Source organism: Pyrus communis, chromosome 4, assembly GCF_963583255.1.
Source record: "Pyrus communis chromosome 4, drPyrComm1.1, whole genome shotgun sequence".
Taxonomy (NCBI): Eukaryota; Viridiplantae; Streptophyta; class Magnoliopsida; order Rosales; family Rosaceae; genus Pyrus; species Pyrus communis.
Window position 1 is genome coordinate 24,730,437 of NC_084806.1, and position 20,184 is coordinate 24,750,620.

The following is a 20,184-nucleotide window of genomic DNA, read 5'->3' on the forward strand; positions in this document are numbered from 1 at the left end:
ATGGCCAACGACACAACAAGCCAAAGCCCAGTGGATCTTGACCGTGAAACCCCTGACCGAGAGATAGCTCATGCAACGTTGAATAGTAAGCCTACACCATTTATAGATTTAGCAGAAGGTAATGGGCCTGCGAGTGATATTGAGACTATGTAAACAGAAAATAACCCTCATTCTCCTCCACTAGTACACACTCATGTCCTTGCAGATATCCAAGAGGTACGTTCGCATACTCCAGATATTGTTGAAAATTCCTATATTTTACCTCCTAGGCAAAACCGTGGGAAACTACCTGACAGGTTTTCTCTGGAAGGAAAAGTGAGATATGCAATTGCATAGTATATGTCCACTCATCGACTATCACCCAAGTACTAAGCCATGGTGAATCAAATGGCTAGGATTAAAATTCCAACAAAAGTGGAAGAGGCTTTGCGAGACCCTCATTGGGTAAAAGCCATGGGAGTAGAAATGGAAGCCTTAAAAAGAAACGGAACATGGAATGTAGTGTCATTACCACAAGGGAAGAGACCAGTGGGATGTAAATGGGTCTTCACCATAAAACACAAGGCGGAAGGACCATTGATAGATACAAGGCAAGATTGGTAGCTAAAGGGTACACACAAACATTTGGAGTTGACTACCAAGAAACATTTGCTCTGGTCGCAAAAATGAATATTATTCGAGTACTTTTATCTTTAGCAACTAACCTGGACTAGCCTTTGAAACAGTTGGATGTGAAGAATGTTTTCTTACATGGAGATCTGGAAGAAGAAGTATGCATGGATCTTCCACCAAGATATGAAACACCGAATGAAGCAGGGAAAGTATGTAGACTCCAAAAGGCTCGCTACGGACTCAAACAATTACCCAGAGCATGGTTTGGAAGGTTCACTGAAGCAATGAAAAAGTACAGCTACAGACAGGGAAATGTAGACCACACCCTGTTCATCAAACTCATAAGAGGTAAAGTTACTTTGTTAATTATCTATATGGATGATATGGTAGTTACTGGTGATGACACATAAGAGATAAAAAGGTTGCAAGGATATCTTTCATCAAAATTTGAGATGAAGGATCTGGGAGGCTTGAAATACTTCTTGGGCATTGAAGTTGCACATTCTCGTGATGGTATTTATTTGTCTCAGCGGAAGTATGTTCTTAATCTTATCTTTGAAACTGGAATGTTGGCTTGTAAACTAGTTGAAACTCCCATTGTGTAGAATCATCACCTAGCGATATACCAGGATCAAGTTCCTACCAATAAAGAAAGATAGCAGAGATTGGTAGGATAGTTGATTTACCTATAACTTACACATCTGGATATTGCGTATGTAGTTAGTGTTGTAAGTCAGTTCATGCATGCTCCGAGTGAGGATCACATGGCAGCAGTGATGCGTATACTGAGTTATCTGAAAGGTGCACCAGGTAGAGGACTAATCTTCAGGAAGCATGGACATTTGGAGGTAAAGGGGTATACTGATGCTAATTGTGCGAGAAACATTAATGATCGTCGTTCCACATCAGGCTACTTCACATTCGTAGCAGGAAATCTAGTAACTTGGAGAAGCAAGAAGCAAAATGTAGTGGCTAGATCCACGGCCGAGGTAGAGCACAGAGGGATGGCACATGGGATTTGTGAATTGTTATGGTTCAGGATTCTTCTCACTGAGATTGGGTTCAAGCCTCAGGGAGCTATGTTATTATAATGCGATAATCAAGCTGCAAGAGAAATAGCCAATAATCTCATTTAGCATGATCGTACAAAGCATGTGGAGCTAGATAGACACTTCATCAAAGAGAAATTAGATGTCAAATTACTTGATATTCGATACGTGAGGTCTGAAGAACAATTAGCAGATGTGTTAACTCATGCAATTTCAGCAAGGGCGTTTCAAGACTCACTTGACAAGTTGGGTAATCCTATAATTTATTCCTTGTATAATAGGGATTCTTATTTCCTATTATGTGGGATATTGTACAACTATATATTTACCTCCTAGAGAGAATAATAAATATACAATTCAAACCCTAAGCATTTTTTTCTAAGTTGACTCCGATTGATCACATGTTGCCGGATCTATAGAAAAACCTGTTGTGGAAGGGGAAGGAATGACCCTGGCCTATTGTGGTTGTGGGCGATGCTCCACAGCAAGATAACGGGTGAGTGGCTGACTGATTGAGTGGCATGATATTCATGAAGTTTTATGTAATTGATAGTGCGGTTTGGTTATAATACGTTACCTTTGGATGTACTGAGGTCGTGAACGTGTCTGCGTTCTGCTTCAAAATAGGGTCCATAACGTGCAGAAATTTTTTGAATGATCACTGAATTTGTTTTAGAACCGAATATGTTAGTCCAGATGTTGTTGGACAAGTTTTGCAAGCCTTGTGAGGGTTTATGATAATGTTAATGATGCTGTTAGTTCACCTGGTTTAAGGTGTCAACGCATGCTTTAACATTTTCCCTCCAGAATGTTGCCTTTGTGTTGGATGATTCCTTGGACGATGCTTTGTGTAATGCCAAATTTCGTTACTGCCCTCGCTGGCATTTTTTGGATGAAGCATTGTGACACCTTATGAAATTAAACCCTAAACCCTAATGAGAATAAAATAATGTAAAAGGTGTAAAACACTATATAAAACCTTGACTACGAGTTCAAATGAAATAGGAGAAGTTCACGTCAAAGATATGACATTCCTTATCGTGTACCAACCGACGTCATACTTTTCGCACTTCTGAATAAATTATTATGCATTATTATTTATTTTAAACCCTCCCTAAATGCCAAAGCAAAATAAAAAGTTCATACTAATTAACGTAGAAATGAAAAAAATTATAATAAAAAATGATGCCAAACGTTCGGGATCACATCCTCTACGTTTTGACGATAGTTAGATTGTCGTTTGAATTTTTAAACCCTCATGAATATTATTTTTTCATTGACTTGAAAAGAGTTAAAATTAGTAATAATTAATTTACAAATGTGAAAAATGTAAAAAATATTTATAAATATTTGTAGCGACAAAGTCTACAACGTTTGTGAAGGAGTGATGCGAGAATTATACGCACACAAATTAAACCTTCTTTTTGACAATTGTAGTAAGTATGTAAGTAGGGATCGTTCTGGACCGGGGATTAGGAGGGATCGTTAATCACTTGGATTTGACTCAAAAACGCTAAAAACACAATCTAAAACACTATACTAGACTCAAAGAATGCAAAACTAAACTTTAAAACACTAAGACAAACCAAAGACTCAAAATGCTTTAAAGCATAAACTAAATTGATTTCTAACTAAATTGAACAATAAGGTAAAGGGGGATTTAGGTTTTGATTAAACTAAATGACAGATTGTAAATTAAAGCATAAGGAAATGAAGTAAACACAAAATGAATGAATCACAGCTAATAAAAAGAGATAGCACAAATGGAGATGAAGCTAGAGATTCGATTTCACCATTGCTAAGCCAAGTCCATGCTTGTTAAGTCAGATTATACTCATCCCTCTACTTATTTCTTGGGTTTGTTTCACTTAGATATGATCAGCCATATGATGTGTGGATTTGATCAAATGTCTCTAATCATGAGCCTAATTGTGATGTGCAACTTTGGTTCCTAATCAAGACTATGTAGTGCACAAGAAACTTTCACAAAACCAAAGGGAACACTCGGCAGGATGTTTGCAAAACATTCCCTTCATTCATTCACATATCTACCAAGATTATGTATGATGTGTGCTTTAATCTTGGCTAAACAACCTGTGGTTAATTCAAATGATGATCAAGCATTAAAATCAACACACTAAGTCACAATTAAATCGGAGAATGAAACAAGAAATAGATAGATTAAATGAGAATTCCGAATTAACTACATGGCAATCTTGCAAGGCTACATCGAATCCCTAGAGAGAGATTAGTTACACTTCATGTTTACAAAAGGTTTGACATCAAAATATATAACATGAGTGAACATAGGATTAAGAAGAAAGAACCCTTGAAGCAAAACTGATGTCGAAATCCTTTAAGAAATGGGAGAGTGTATCTAATGGAATGAAGCCGAGAGGAAGTTCCTCATGGTACAAAACAAAGAGAATCAAAGAAACACCTAAACATTCCAACAACTCAAACTTGAATTGTATGAACGTTTAGGCCCTCTTATCTTCCTCTTCGTCGTAGCACAAGGTCTAAGGGATGTTGTTGGTGTGTTGAATGGATTGGGGAATTATGGAAATGGATGAGGAGTGGTGTTTGGATTATAAGGGAAGATTGGATGTGTTTGTGGTGTGTTGTGTATGAAAATGAGATGTGATTTTTGTGTATGAATGCATGGGTTTTTATAGGGGGAATGGGAGAATATGTGGGTGATTGTTTAAGAGTGAATGTGGTTGTTATGATTGAGAGTGCATGTGGATGAAATGATGAAGTAGGAAGGTGGAAATGCATGTGTTGAATTGGTGGTGCAATAATGAAAGAGTAAGTGCATGTGTGTGTGAATGGTGGTGCAATGATGAAAGAGTAAGTGCATGTGTGTGTGAATGGTGGTAGCTAGGGTGAATTATGATGAATGCATGTGGAATAAAGATGGAGAAGGTGGTGTAATGATGAAGGATTAAGTGCATGTGTGTGTGAATGGTGGTGCAATGATGAAAGAGTAAGTGCATGTGTGTGAATGGTGTTTCTTGATGGTTTTGGGGTTGTGATGCATGTGAATGCATGTGGCTAAGGGTTGTTGATTGGGCTAGAGGTTTTGCATGGCTCAAAGGATTGTTTGATTGGGCTAGGCCCTTTGTTTTATGTCCAAAGTGCATACAAGGCTTTCAAATTCGTCCAACACTTTGGCTCCAAGCATATGCTATCCATTCCAAGCCCAATTTTGCTCCAAAATGCTCCAAAATGCATCTTTTTGCTTCCTTAGCCATATGAACCTAAAAACACACGAAAATGGCTTAAACTACTAAAACAATTATGAATTAACAACATAGATGCACGAAAACAAGCTAAGTAAGTCGCCTAAATATGCTCCTATCAAGGAGTCAACTTCAAAATGTGAAATCATTATTCATAAACCATAGTGAGAAACATGGTCTTGTTTTGGATTTTATTATTTGAAAACATGGTCTTGTGTTGGATGTAAAAAGATCACCAGTTTGGATCATGGATGTCACGTTACGATTTTTAATGTTAGTGCAAATATTGCTCAACATTTATAAGGTCTTAAGACAATATAACATCCAGCAATATTTGCACTAACATTAAAAATCAGAACGTGATACTAATGGTGTCACAACCCGGCCCAGGCCCCCACCACATCCCAGGCTCGACTCCGCCGTAGCACTATATTGTCCACTTTGGGCCCCGACCATGCCCTCACGGTTTTGTTTCTGGGAACTCACACAAGAACTTCCCGGTGGGTCATCCATCCTAGGATTGCTCTCTCAGCGAACTCACTTAACTTCAGAGTTCCTACGGAACTCAAAGCCAGTGAGCTCCTAAAAGGCCTCATGCTAGGTAGAGATGGAAATATACATATAAGGCTTACAGGATCCACTTCTCTGGGCGATGTGGGATGTTACAAATGGTTCGAACCGCTTATCTTTTTGTATCCACTACATGACCATGTTTTCAAAAAATAAAATCCCAAAAACACTTTATGGTGATGAACAATTAAAGCTAAACGTAAATGACTATCAAACGGTTAGAGATTCTCACTAGGGTTTATGGATTATGGTGTCAAGTTTCAGAGCTGACTCCTTTACAAAAGTTGTAGGCTTGTCATTATGAGCGTTTGTGCATCTTTTTTTTTTTTTTCTTTGTTTTTTTTTTTTTTCTTTTTTGCATTTTTTTTTTTTTTTTTTTTTTTTGCATTTTTCACACTTGTAAATTAATTATTACTATTTTTTTTCATAAAAACACTATTCATGAGGGTTTGAGGAGTTAAAAAAAATCCAAATGACAATCTAATCATCGTCAAAACGTACAAGATGTGATCCTGAACATTGGCATCATTTTTTTTTTATATTTTTCCCACTTCTAAATTAATAATTTTGATTTTTTTTAATGTGTTATGATTTATTGTATAAAAATTAATTACACGTGGACTTATGTTGGCCAGCCATGTGGCCAAATCAGGTAATGGGAATTAGGGGTGATAAATTAACTTTTTGCAGGATAATCCCTTCTTTCCTTCTCATGCAACATCCAAACCCTACCACTTAGTACTACGATTTAGTGTTATTCCTCTTTGCTTGTAAGTGAGAAGTCTTTGGTTTGATTTTCGCCAAAGGTAAATTTGAATCATATTATTGTTAGCACATTGTGAGGCTTAGCTTACCCCCTCCCCTTTAATGTAGATAATACCGTTCATTCAAACAAAAAGAAAAAAACCATCCAAACCTTTCTTACCATCTGAACCCCCAAATACACCCAACTCCCAAAACTCCTCCTGCAGTCCTCTTTAATACAACCAACTATCAAATTTCCTCCTCCAGACCTCTTTAATACACCAACTTCCAAATCTTTTCATCCAATCACCTTGAATACATCCCCTGCCAAAGAATTTAAAAGTCAGCCAACAAGCAGGTGTACTCTAACAAAAGAGACGCAAGGCATCCTTCAAAGCATATATTTTTAGGTATACAATGTTCTACCCAGCCTATTTTGTTTTGAAATAATAAACACGTGCGAGAAAGCAAACATCTTCATTGTCAATTGACAACGACTGAAAAAGCCAATTGAGATCTAAAAACAAAGGTGTGCATCTACACCACTAAGGAAGTGGAATTAAAGAAGACATGTGTTGTACACAAAGGGGTTATTCTTTTAAGTTCTTTGCCCAACTTGTGTTGCCCAATGATAAAGTCACTAATGATGTATCTGTAAAAGAGGTCGTGAAATTTGGTAATGCTTCACCAAACTAGTTGTGTTTGAGATGGCATTCATGATGAAACTACCTTTTCCCATGTCTCCGTATAATGTTGGTTCAAAGATGGTCATAGAATATCTTAAAATTTGGATTTAGAAATGGTATGACTACACGTATTTTGTAAGTAAGATATCAGATTGTGTACTAGTGAAATGTCTCACTATCAAAATAATAGTGTGCTTTTGGAAGGAATAAACTAACAAGTATGCAGCAGAGCAGAAACAATTTTTCATAAACACACAGAATGCTAAATTGTGATTTCTCAATGTTATTCAGTAAACAACACTGAATACAAACTGAAAACAAATAGAGTTGATATTTGATGTTAACTGCCTAATTGATCATCTAATGAATCCACCAATTGTGATTTGAAATTTATTTCTCAAAATCAAGATTATATGGTTTGGCCAGAGACTACTAAATCATATCAATGAGTATTTAAATGGCTCAATGAATAAATCAGGGACTCTAACGATTATGAAACAAGCCTTATGGCTCTGGTGCAGAATCACAAAGTCAATAACCTTTTTGCAAGACAACTATGATGCCTCATGTCTAAAAACTATTTTTCATTGTTGCAACGTTTGAATTCTTATTGACATGAGTTTGTACCTAATATACACATATGAACTCTTAAAAGATCTCGTTCAGTGGGCTTAATCTCTATTGAGCACCTATGTATTCATTTTAGTGTAAAAAAAAAAATCAACGAAATGAGACATGTCATTCTAACAATATACATGTCTTAGTGGAAAGTCAACGAAAATTTGACAATCCTATGATTAAGAATAAATTATGTTGTAAACTTCTAGTTTAAGTGTGATTGTGTAAATCCTAGATTAAATTTGATTCTAGTTATTCTTTCCTATATGGACTTGTATTCTTTGGAGGAGAAAGACTTCTTTTCTTATTACTATAAATAAGGGCACTGTGTAGGAGGAATAACACATACATTCCTTTACACAATCCTACAAACACATCTCTCTCTAATCTCTCTTCGTACCGCTAGCCCCCTTCACCTGTCAGTTAAATATAGGCCACAACACGTTATTAGCACACTCTTACCACTACGCTTAGGAATCTGACGTGAAAGCTTTCTGCATCAAACCAATTCATCCAATATCATCACGTAATCAAGTTCTTCCAAAACAACAGTTTTTATCTTGATATTTTTGTAGCCCTAATAGCATGAATATTCACCATAATACATGATCCAACTTTACATTTTTCGAATTTTAGATTCTACATAAATTGTGTATGCATTATATCCATAATTGTTGAATTATGTGAATTTGATATTTGCCATGAATTGCATCAAATATATGTTCCTTCATTAAAATTATTTGTCAATATGCATTGAATTATAATCTGAAAAAATAAAATAAAATCGGAAACTCTTAGGGTTCATCGAACCCATGACCTGTGACGCACACCAGACCTCAAGCAAACCTCTCCCGGCCGCGATGCATCGAGCCAACCCATTCTTCATCTGACACGATGCTATTTTTGGCATCGAACCCATGACCCAACACCGCCCGTGGTCGGCCACGGCCTCACCGCCGTTTTCCCTGGGAAATCACGACCTGCAGTTGTGCTTGGGACCAAACCATCATCGACGACAATGAATTTTTATCTGAAAAACCGATGAAAATCAGTGAATTTTTCGACAGATTCTTCGAATCCTCAAAGGTTTCTCAGATCCCCCAACATTGAAACTTGATTGAACACCCCATGCATCGCCATGCCATAACCACCCGTGGAAAGTCACCTGAAGTGACGCCAGAGTTTTTTCTGGTTCAAATTGGTTATCCTGAGTTTCTCAACCCGAGCCCTAGTAGGCCTCAGACGTTTTGGGCTTGCTGTTTGCTTTTGCTGCTACAGCCTATATCAAACAAGCCAATTGGGCTTCTATTGGACTCCCGACCAGCGTAACACCAGCGCAAGCTGGTTCTTGGTGTTCCTCAACATTCGCGTCGCACTGGATCCTAGCCTATGCGCTGATGTATCAGAGCCCTTCACAGGCCTCTATTTTTTGGGCTTGCGCTTGCAACCCATCAAATTTGTGATGCTGGGCAAGCCTGCATTCTAGGCCCAAGCCTATTCCAACCAAATTTTGGGCCTGGGCCACACGGCTCAAATTTTCTCAGCCCACCCATGGGCTTTGGGCCATGTTTTTAGGCCCCAAGCTTAATTATTTATTATTTTTTTTTAGGCAATTTGGGTTTTATAATTTTTCACCCACATTTTAAATTTGGCCCCGAAGTTCAAATAATTAATTCAATTATAATTATAGACTTGAAGTTTTATTTGCATTTTTCTATGTATATATTTGCATTTGTCTGCAAGAACATATGAACCTGAAGTTCATAATTATCTCGAAACCTAAAGTTTCTAGAAACATGCCTTGTTTGAAAACCTGAAGTTTTTCCTTACAAACATCACCCTTGAAAACCCGAAGTTTTTCATGCAAATTTAAACCAGTACATGTCTATTAGAACCTGAATGTTCTACTCCTATGTGATTGGATTGATTTTTTTCTCCATTACACTAACCACATCTTGTCCATCGATTTTGTGATAGGAATATGTCGAATTTGAACAAACTCGACTTCACCGCTTTGGAGGTCTTTGGAAAAAAACTACCTCAAGTGGGTCCATGATCTTCATCCAAAGACATATTCATGACACACTGCAAACCGAGTACCTTGCTGAAGAGGATCCACGAGCAATATGGGTCGCTTTGGCTGATCGTTTTGATCACCAAAAATACATCTTCTTGCCTGAAGCAAGACATGACTGGCAGCATTTGCCCTTCCAAGACTTTAAGTGCCCTTCCAAGACTTTAAGTCTGTAAATGAATATAATTATGAAGTTTGCTGAATCTGATCACTTCTCAAGTTTTGTAATGAGACTTTGATCGAAGAGGATCTCTTAGAGAAGACCTATTCGACCTTCTCTGCAATTAATATTGTCCTACAGCAACAATATAGGGCTCAGAAGTTCACTAAGTTTTCGGATTTGATCTCTGTTTTACCTCTCGCTGAAAAGTAAAATCAACTGTTGCTTAAAATTCATCAAGCTCGACCTACTAGGACGACTGTTGTGCTTGAAGCACACTATAGCATGAACCAACGCCCAAAACGCCAAAAGAGGCGTGGTAGGGGTAGCCCAGAAGCGCCCTAACCTCGGTCCCAAGGCCCCAAACTTCAAGAATTAGGGCAAAGCACCTGAAACCATGGATGCAGACATGTGTTATCGCTGTGGTTCAAAGGACCCGTGTTTGCCGAGCTCCCCAGAAGGTTGTAGCTGAATATCATTCTCGTCGTAAGAAGTTTGAATCAACCTTTGTGCAAGTGGATAAACCGGAAAGTACTCAGATGGAAGTTTCTGATTTTCAAGAGGATACCACACCTATGCAAGATTAGAATCTTAGACATAAACTATTTTTCTAGCTGAAATTTAGACAATGGGGCTGAATTCCACCTAGTGGCCGAACACCCCCTTGTTAATTTTTGAACAATTTTCCTTTATATTTGGATTATTTGTTGGTGATTTGTTTTTGGATATTAAGTTTTTAATTAATTACCGTCCTTGAATACTTAAATTTATTTTGAATGGATATTTTTTTTAGAACTTGTATGCATGTGACTGATTCAAATTAATTTTCATTCTATGTATGACTAGTGGGGAAGTTAGTTGTTTGGCAGATAGTGCAACCATGCACACCGTTTTACGTGAACGCATCTATTTCACTAACTTCGTACCTAAGAATACACCTCTGACAATCCTCTCAGGCCCATCCAACCTGATCGAAGGATACGGTAAGGCACATATAATGTTGTCCAATGGTACAATTTTGACCATTAATGAGGCACTTTATTCTCCACGTTCTAGAAGAACATTGTTGAGTTTTAAGGAAATTAAAATAATAATTAGCACGCTAAAACCTATGTAGAAAACGAAGTTGAATTTCTATGCATAACTTCCTACGAATATGGTCAGAAGCACATTCTAGAGAAGATGGAGCGTATCCCGAGTGGTCTATATACTACGACCATACACCCTATAGAAAGTCGCTATGTGGTCGGCCCTACCTCTAGGACCATGCACGAAATTATCATTTGGGACACCCTGGACAAACAGCGATGCGTTGTATCCTTAAATCATCACACAGGCATCCACTAACTCGAAGTTTAGGTTTGACTCAAGGAATCACATGTCAAACTTGCTCCATGGGAAAGCTTATTAAGCCTTCTTATGACAAGGTTCGCTCAAATCCTCCTATTTTTTTACAAATGATTCAGGGGGACATTTGTGGACTAATTCACCCTCCTTGCGAACCATTTAGATTCTTTTATGGTTTTGGTTGACATTTCCACATGTTGGTCACATGTGTGCTTGTTGTCCACAAGGAATGCTGCATTTTCCAAACTGTTGGCTCAGGTTATGAAGCTCAAGGCTCACCATCCTGATTATCCGATCAAATCTATTTGATTGGATAATGCTGGAGAATTCACATTTAAAACTTTTGATGACTATTGCATGTCGGTTCAGGTTGAAGTTGAACATCCAGTACCCTATGTTCACACCCAGAACGGACTGGCAGAGGCATTCATTAAGCGCTTACAAATGATTGCTTGATTATTGGTCATATATGCCAAGCTCCCAATCACTGCTTGGGGAAATGCAATATTGCACGCAACCATGTTGGTCCGCCTGAGGCCTATTGCAACCCAACCATATAACGCCCTTCATTTGGTTACCAGATACAAACCCGACATATCGCATCTACGGGTTTTTGGTTGTGCAATCTATTTGCCGATTTCGCTGCCCTTACGTACAAAAAATGGGGCCTCAGTGAAGGATGGGAATCTATGTCAGATATGATTCTCCTTCAATCATTCGTTACTTAGAACCTTTGATAGGCGATCTATTTACCACTCGTTTCGTCGATTGTCACTTCTATGAGACATCATTCCTGTCATTAGGGGGAGATAAGAATGTCAAAGTTCCAGAAGAACGACGCAAATTATCAAGGACGACTCCCACTTTGTCTCATTTAGATCCCCGCACCACTTAGTCTAAAACTGAAATGCAGTGCACATTAGATCTCCAGAACATGCCAAATGCTTTCATTGATCTAGCGTGAGTGACAAGATCACATATTCCAGTTGCGAATGTGCCTACAAAGATGGATGTACCAAATGTACAATAGACTTCCTTCCTAGAGACCCAGGACGCCAACTTTGGCAATCCATGTACATTAGCTACTAGCCAATCATCTACCCCTAAACATAAGCATGGCAGGCCTCTTGGTTCAAAAGATTCATACCCCTGGAAAAGCAAACCCACGACACAGGCACCTGAAGAGCCTACCGTGAATCCGACTGTCGCCCACTCATTCTATCCAACTCATAAAGAAATTCTGGATTACGGAAGCATCCTTGAAGAGATGAATCCACCTCACGAGAATCATGAGATTTCGGTCTATTATGCTAGCTTAGATGATGTTTGGTGTAGAAATAAGATGATTGTCGATGATGCATTAGCATATGCAGTAGCTACTGAGATTATGTTGAGCGATGACATTGAACCCCCTTCCGTTGATGAATGTCGACGTATAACCGATTGGTCAAACTGGAAACAAGCAATCCAAGTCGATCTTGATTCGCTTGCGAAACATAAGGTGTTTGGACCAGTAGCTCCTACTCCTCCACATGTGAAGCTCGTTGGCTACAAATGGGTTTTTGTTCTGATGCATAATGAAAAGAACAAAATTGTACGTTACAAAGCCTGTCTTGTTGCACAAGGCTTTTCACAACGTCCCGGGATTTAGAATGAACAAACTTATTCACCTGTTACGGATGCGATTACTTTTTGCTACAATATTGGTTTGGTAGTTTCTGAAAAAAAAACCTAAGCATGCAGCTGATGGGCTTAGTAACTATGTATCTTTATAAGGATCTTGATATGGAAATTTATATGAAAGTTCCCAAATGACTTACATTTACTAGATCAAATATTTCCAAACCTCGGAACACGCTCTCAATTCGGCTGAGGATTTCACTCTACGATTTGAAGCAATCCGAAAGAATATGGTATAACCATCTGAGTGAGTATTTGACTAGTAAGGGCTATGTAAACAACGAACTATACCCTTGTGTGTTCATTAAGAAGGTCACATTTCGGTTTTGCGATAGTTGCAGTTTATGTCAATGACATGAACCTTATCGAAACTCCTGAAGAGCTCGTGAGAACTGCCACACACCTAAAGTCAGAATTTGAGATGAAAGATCTAGGGAAGACTCGATACTATCTCGTTCTCAAGATAGAGCACTGTTCGGATGGAATCTTAGTACATCAAACGAACTACACCTAGAAGGTGTTGCGTCACTTTAACGAGGATAAAACGAAGCCTTCGAGTACTCCTATGGTCGTTTGATCGCTAAATGCAAAATGAGATCTCTTCCATCCGAAGGAGGATGATGAAGAGATTTTGGAGCCTGAAGTTCCTTATCTAAGTGCGATAGGCACTTTATTGTACTTAGCTCAGTGCACTAGACCCAACATCTCCTTCGTTATTAATCTTTTGGCAAGATACAGTAATGCACCTTCACGCAAACATTGGACTGGTGTTAAAGGCATCTTCCATTACCTTAAGGGTACTAAAGATCTGGGCTTGTTCTATCTCTATGGATCAATGCTGCACCCCCCCCCTTACCTCAAGTCGATTCTCGCCTTGTTAGTTATGCCGACTCATGATACTTATCTGATTCACACAAGGCGTGTTCTTAAAAAAGTTCTGTCTTTACTGTTCAAGGCACCGCAATCTCTTGGAGGTCAACTAAACAGACCTTAGTTGCCACTTCGTCTAACCATGCTGAAATTCTTGCCTTACACGAAGCAACTCGGGAATGGTTTTTGTTGAGAGCAGTTGTAGGCCATATTCGAAGCTCCTATGATCTTTACCCTGTCGTTGATGTCCCGACGATGATCTATGAAGACAACGCAGCATGCATCAAATAGCTTAAGAATGGTTATATCAAAGGTGACAACACAAGCACATTGTGCCGAAGCTCTTCTTCTCACATCAACAACAAGAGCATCAGAAGATTGAAGTCATGCAAATCTATTCATAAGACAACCTGGTCGACCTCTTCACCAAATCACTACCGAAAGCGACGTTTCAGAAGCTTGTTCAAGGAATTGGTATGTGTAAACTTTCTGAGTTGTAACATTGCTAGTTCTCTTTGGAATTGTGTCAAACTCAAGGGGAGTATCCTAAAGTATGCTTGCTTGATCTTAATGTACTCTTTTTCCCTAAGATTAGGAGCATTTCTCCCACTGGGTTTTTTTCTTCCTAATTAGTTTTTAACTAGGCACCCACCTTGGGTTGATCATATCCCTGATGCCGTCCCGTAGATGTTTCATTTGACTTTGCATTACTCACGCATTTTTCCTTAGACTATGGATTTTGTCCCTACTCTGGTTTTTACCATAGCCTTAGGGTTTTTTATTTCTTATTTTTGTGAGACTCAATTCCTTATGCAAGTTCTTACCTTATTTGAGAATAGTGTGTTCCATGAATCAGTGCTGACGAGTCGACTTCCTCAACTACTACATGATGCCGAATCTACTTGAGTATTTACATACTCAAGGGGGAGTGCTGTAAACTTCTAGTTTAAGTGTGATTGTGTAAATCCTAGATTAGATTTGATTCTAGTTCTTCTTTCCTATATGGACTTTTATTCCTTGGAGGAGAAGGATTTCTTCTCTCTTATTACTATAAATAAAAGCACTACGTAGGGGGAATAACACACACATTCCTCTACACAATCCTACAAACACATCTCTCTCTAATCTCTCTCTGTACTGCTAGTCCCCTTCCCCTGTCAGTTAAATATACACCACAACAAATTAGAATATATTATCGGAAATTGGTTAAAATTATCAAAAATCTTGATTGTCAAATTTCTTAAACATCCTTATAGACCCATCCCTAATAGCCCCATCTTCTCTTCTTATAGACCCATCCCTTGTAGACCCATCATTTTAGTCTCATAGACCCATCATTTTTTAACTTAGTTAGATCAGTACTTTGATGTTGTAGAATCATTAAAACAACCAATTTTCTTGTATTATTCGGGATTAGACACAATCGACAATCTTATGGTTAGGAACATTCACTTGACTAAGTTACTTTACTTTTCAATGATTATAATGACAAGTTCAAGTGAATTAAAGTATGACCTGTTAGATAAGTTATTAGGGGCATTGATATTTGCATCTAAATCTAAGCAAGAAGGGACTAAGGTCGTCCATAGTAGGGAGAAAAAATTAAATTTGATTCTAATTTTATAGAAATCAAACTCCTACAGTAGTTTAAAAAATTTGAGCATTATGAGTGATTTCAATTCTTGAGTTTAATATTGAATTTGTGAGTTTAATATCTATACAATAAACAACTAACATTTTTAAAGAGAAAGAGGGACAATAACTCTCAAAATTAATAAATAGGACACATCTCTACAAACTCACACTTACTGCTGAAACTCAAGTTCATGATTCCTAAATATAAAAAGTAAACTCGCACACACACTAACTTTTATATTTTTCTTGATACCTACTACGTTGCCTTTGTATTTATCAAACTGGTATTGGCTATCCGAATATTAAATTAAACTAAGGAAACCATTTCTTGACAACCCTTTTCTCTGGACACTTATTTTTGTTAATTTTTGTTCGTTAATTCTATTTTAATTTATTTGATTTAGAAGCAATTTTGTGTACATAAAGAAAATAATGTGTAAAAATCATTTCCTTTTAACTAGTCAAGATGCAGTACATCGTCCCTAGACAGTAGCATAACCTCCTTTTATTTCTGGTTTAGTTGCAATCTTGAAGTTCATGGATTTGGGATTGTCTTATTCTAGTTATAATGATGCAGCTTCTTCTACTTGTTAATTACTTCACGTTCATCTTTGGGCGGAGGAGATTAAACTGGGTTGAAGTTTTCGAGTGCGGTAACTGGATCTAATAGTCAAGATTTATCACTTACTGCTTTTAAGCTAAGAATGTTGGCTGATATTTATTTATTTATTGTTTTGTTGGCTTGAACTTCTAGTCCACTGCTCTTAAATATTAGTTGGATTAAGTGATTATATGGTCGATGCATTATGAAAATTGTAATCTACCTCTATCTTGCATAATAACCTAAGACGTCTCTCCATGTGAGTTGAGATAAATAAATAGAAATACAATCAATATATACCGTATTTTAGGCGTAAAAAAATAAAGTTTCATATTTGTGAAAGGCCCCTCATGATATAAGATCATGGCTCCACCACTGTCCCTAGATTCATATTGAGATTTTCGTTATAATTTTTTTTAGGACAACGATATATTTTAAATTAAGGGAGGAAGAAGTTTGGCTAAGCCACATAATTGACAACTTAATTTGGTATCAAATTCGCCATCTACAAGATTCGAACTTAAAACCTCACTTACAAATAAAGAGTAATACTATCAGACCGTAATACTAAATGACTTCGTTATAAATAATCCCCCATAAGAAAAGCACTCAATAATAAAGCATCTAAGGTTAATAAGTATTTGGTCATCACATGAGCCTAATGAGCACACCTTTAACCAATTCTTGAAAGTCCGTCAATGCCCATCGACAAAAATGGAGGAAGGTGACCCCATAATTATTTCTCAAGCCTAAACAGTAGACACATCCATTGAAGTCCCTTAGTAGCTCAAAAAAGCTATTCTTTGTTAAGTGCATACCAATTAGTTAATCAAGCACATCCTTATTCTAATCAAATAATGATTAAATTTAGGTAATTTTAACGAAAAACCCCCGGTACTATTCACTTTAACAAAAAAACCACATTTTTATACAAAAAAAAAATTTCAATCATGGTACTATTCACTTTACCTTTTATTTTGTCATTATCATTAAAACTCAAAATTTTCAAATTATTTTCAGTAGTTTTCTTTTAAATTTAGTGATACATGTTTACTTGCTTTTGATCAAATGTTCACATCAATCATTTCACCAAGTGCATGCTTAACCTTAATTCATGCTTTTCATGACACATCCCGACCCAGAATGTGCACTAGGACCCCGAATCAAGCCGTGCTAGCCGACACCTAGAAGGTGACGAAGCTATAAAGTGTAATAATGTATAAAATGTGAATAAATTAAAATCTAAAAGTGCCTAAGTACACAAGTGCGCGGTGAAAGGTTCTAGACCCATTTCACGCATGATACAAAGCATAGGTATAGTACAGTAAGGTAAGATAATGATTATACCATCATAAGAGAACATTTGTACTGAAAAGTGCCATAAATCCTCGTCGATACAGAACTTTGCTACTAGAACCTGAAGGGGTGCAAAAATAGAAAATGTGAGTGAGTGAAACAAAACTTTTCAAACCAACTTCAATTACCAAAGGCAGTAGCAAATCGCCATAACACCTGTATAATTTCCCAAAAAACAACAGGCGTGACAATAACTCAAAACCATAACCAAAATAACAGTCTTACAGTTATACTGTGTCAAATATCTTAACAAGAATAAGTAACCCAGGTGAAATAAATCAATATGAAATGGTATGTCAGCTGAATCCACCTATTGTGGCCTATACGGCTAAACCAATAGCTCATCAACATGTTAGCCGGAGTCACCTCACGTGACCTGTACGGCTGAATCAATAGCTCATCAACATGCTAGTCGGAGTCACCTCACGTGACCTGTACGAGTCACCTCACGTGACTTATACGACTGAATCAATAGCTTATCGAAGTGCTAGCCAGAATCACCTCACATGACCTGTACAGCTAAATCAATAGCTCATCCACATGCTAGCCGGAGTCACCTCACGTGACCTGTACGGCTGAATCAATAGCTCATCACCATGCTAGCCGGAGTCACCTCACATGACCTGTACGGCTGAATCCATAACTCATCAACATGCTAGCCAGAGTCACCTCACGTGACCTATACGCGGCTGAATCAATAGCTCATCACCATGCTAGCCGGAGTCACCTCACGTGACCTGTACGGCTGAATCCATAACTCATCAACATGCTAGCCGAAGTCACCTCACGTGACTTGTACGGCTGAATCAATAGCTCATCAACATGCTAGCCAGAGTTACCTTACGTGACCTGTACGAGTCACCTCACGTGACTTATACGACTGAATCAATAACTCATCGAAGTGCTAGCCAGAATCACCTCACATGACCTGTACAGCTAAATCAATAGCTCATCCACATGCTAGCCGGAGTCACCTCACGTGACCTGTACGGCTGAATCAAGAGCTCATCACCATGCTAGCCGGAGTCACCTCACGTGACCTGTACACGGCTGAATCAATAGCTCATCACCATGCTAGCCGGAGTCACCTCACGTGACCTGTACGGCTGAATCCATAACTCATCAACATGCTAGCCGGAGTCACCTCACGTGACCTGTACGGCTGAATCAATAGCTCATCAACATGCTAGTCGGAGTCACCTCATGTGACCTGTACGGTTGAATCCATAGCTCATCACATATCCTTGCACACGAGTTAAAACCACCTTTAGTGGTCTGTACGACATAACTGGGTGTAAATAAGTACACTCAGGTGCTACGATCACGTGAAGACTGTGCGAATAATCGCGGGTCACCTACGAGTCAGAACCACCTATTGTGGTCTGTACGACAAGACTGTGCACCTACCTTGGATCCAAGGTGAGCGCAAGGTGCGGGAAGTGAACATCACGTGAAGGACTGTGCCCTGGCCATGGGCGGGAGCATTAACATCAGGGTGTAGGTTTATGAGCTTTAACTACATCTAATATAACATGTACAACTCATGGGCAACTTGTACGACAAGGTCGGAGTTGCCTATTATTGCAACATGTACGACAATGTCGGAGTTGCTAAAATATAAATGTAGCCATGCCATAACTCCATCATTTCAACTAATACCATAAACTCACCTAAACTTACATGTGTGTCATGCGTTCACCTTTGCACTTCAAAGCATTCATAATAATTATGAGCAGATAATATACATATGGATATGCCATGATGCAATCTAATACTCAACCATAACATAGTGTTTTCATATATACACACACACACACACACACACACAACATGGCGTGAAATGCATAATCTATAACGCCCCACTTCCAAACTATTTATTTTTGGGAATAATTATCAGTGATAAGCCCAACTAGACACTAGCTTAATTAACTATCATTACCTATGTCTCCTTACTTCAATTTCTTACTTCTTCACACATTGATTTATGACCAACATTTAACCACCAAATCATAAGGTTAAATCTCATATTTTCCACCAATGTCCCTAACATTGCTCATTTCCCCAAACAAGGTTATTGTCTCAATTATTTAGTCTCATTTATTATATGGTTGCATCTAACGTCTCGTTAGACTGCCTACGTACCCTAAACAGGGATTAAACCATTCATAGTTCGCACTAGTCCTCCAAAGCATTCATAGAAATTGTATGAAATATTCAATTTATAAACATTTGTGGAGATGTCAATCTTATATATATATATATATATATATATACACGATAGGAGGGAAATGACCCACTCTCCTTAGGTCCACACTACGACTCCCTCGCATAAATATCGAGACATCATGAACTATCGTCGCCTGTGACCTATTATCAAATCACGTCTCAGAGTTCTTACCAATAGAATACATAAAACATATCCCTACGTAATACAATCCAGAAGATCTACATCACAGATCTCCGATCCGTTATTTCGAAGATCTACATTATGTTTCTAGAACAACGTCCTAAGGTTTCATTACAATCCAACGATCGAATCTCCACCAATTGCTAAAACCAAGTGACGGTCAACATTTTATTTTATGAACTTACAAATTCAATTGGGGAAGATCCATATGTTGGATTCCCAATCCGTAAGTTTCTGTGGCCTTTAAATATTACGTCCTATAACGTATTAAAGTTTGGTAACGATCCAACGGTCAGATCGTCGATTCATATAATGACCTTTTAACGTATTGTAGAGAATTTAGGTTCCAACGATCTACGTTATACGACCCTCAGGACTGAACTCCAGGCATCTAATTTATCCTAAACATAACATTGACGGTCCTCTGGCCATGCGCCACCGCACGTGCCGCCGTGAGTGTCGGTCGGCCGCCCCAGCTCGTTGAAAAAACCCAACTATATCTAAAAATTCTCAAAAATTACAGAAATGAAGAT

General features: G+C 38.1%; 1 pseudogene; it reads left to right on the forward strand.

The window, feature by feature from the left end:
* Positions 1-20,184, forward strand: part of LOC137732867 (uncharacterized) — a 24,207-nt pseudogene continuing 4,023 nt past the window's right edge.